This window comes from Mandrillus leucophaeus, unplaced genomic scaffold, assembly GCF_000951045.1.
Source record: "Mandrillus leucophaeus isolate KB7577 unplaced genomic scaffold, Mleu.le_1.0 Scaffold8, whole genome shotgun sequence".
NCBI classification, from domain to species: domain Eukaryota; kingdom Metazoa; phylum Chordata; class Mammalia; order Primates; family Cercopithecidae; genus Mandrillus; species Mandrillus leucophaeus.
In genome coordinates this window covers 4763078-4764291 of record NW_012108696.1, presented here as the reverse complement: position 1 = coordinate 4764291, position 1214 = coordinate 4763078, and positions in this window count along the sequence as shown.

Genomic DNA, 1214 nt, shown 5'->3' with positions numbered 1-1214 from the left:
CTGGGTCCTCACCTGCATGCTTTTCTAGATATTTTCTTGTGTTCTTGCCAGCATTCTCACCTGCAGATTTACCTGTCTTCTTACTGTCATTGCCCCTGCACCTCACCTCCATTTCAGCTGCACATTCACCGGCAGCTCACAACCTCTTCGCCTGAGTTCTCACCTCTTCGCTTACCGGCATCCTCACCTGATAATCTTACCAATATATTTTTTTTCTTTTATTATTATTGCTATTTTAAGTTCCAGGGTACATGTGCAGGATGTGCAGATTTGTTACATAGGTAAAGTGTGCCATGCCGCTTTCCTGCACCTATCAACCCCTCATCTAGGTTTTGTGTTTGTGTGTTTTGAGGCAGAGTCTTGCTCTGTCGCCTAGGCTGGAGTGCAGTGACACGACCTTGGCTCACTTCAACCTTCACCTCCCGGGTTCAAGTGATTCTCCTGCCTCAGCCTCCTGAGTAGCTGGGATTACAGGCACCTGCCACCTTGCCTGGCTAATTTTTGTATTTTTGATAGAGATTTCACTATATTGGCCAGGCTGGTCTTGAACTCCTGATCTCAAGTGATCTGCCTGCCTCGGCCTCCCAAAGTGCTGGGATTACAGGCGTGAGCCACCACACCCAGCCCCCCATTACCTAGTTACTAAGTCCAGGATGCATTAGGTCTTTTTCCTAACGTTCTCCCCGCTCCCAATGTTACCAATATTTTCATCTGAATCTTTACCTGCTCGCTCCTCTGCACCCTCAGCTGTATCCATGTATGGGTTTTTGTTGTTGTTTCTGTGGGTTTTTTTTCTTTTCTGCGATGGAGTTTCACTCTTGTCACCCAGGCTGAGTGCAATGGTGCGATCTCAGCTCACTGTGACCCCGCCTCCTGGGTTCAAGCGATTCTCCTGCCTCAGCCTCCCGAATAGCTTTGGTTACAGGCCCACGCCACCACGCCTGGCTCATTTTTGTATTTTTATGAGAGATGGGGTTTCACCATGTCGGCCAGACTGGTCTCAAACTCCTGACCTCAGGTGATCTGCCCACCTCAGCCTCCCAAAGTGCTGGGATTACAGGTGTGAGCCACCGCACCCCACCAGGGTTGTTTTTACTTTTTTTTTTTTTTTTTTTTTTCTGGCATCCTCCCCTGGCCCCAACACCTACATCTCAATCTGTAAGCTTACCTGTATCTTTACCTTCACAGCACTCTTACCTATATTTTCACCTTTT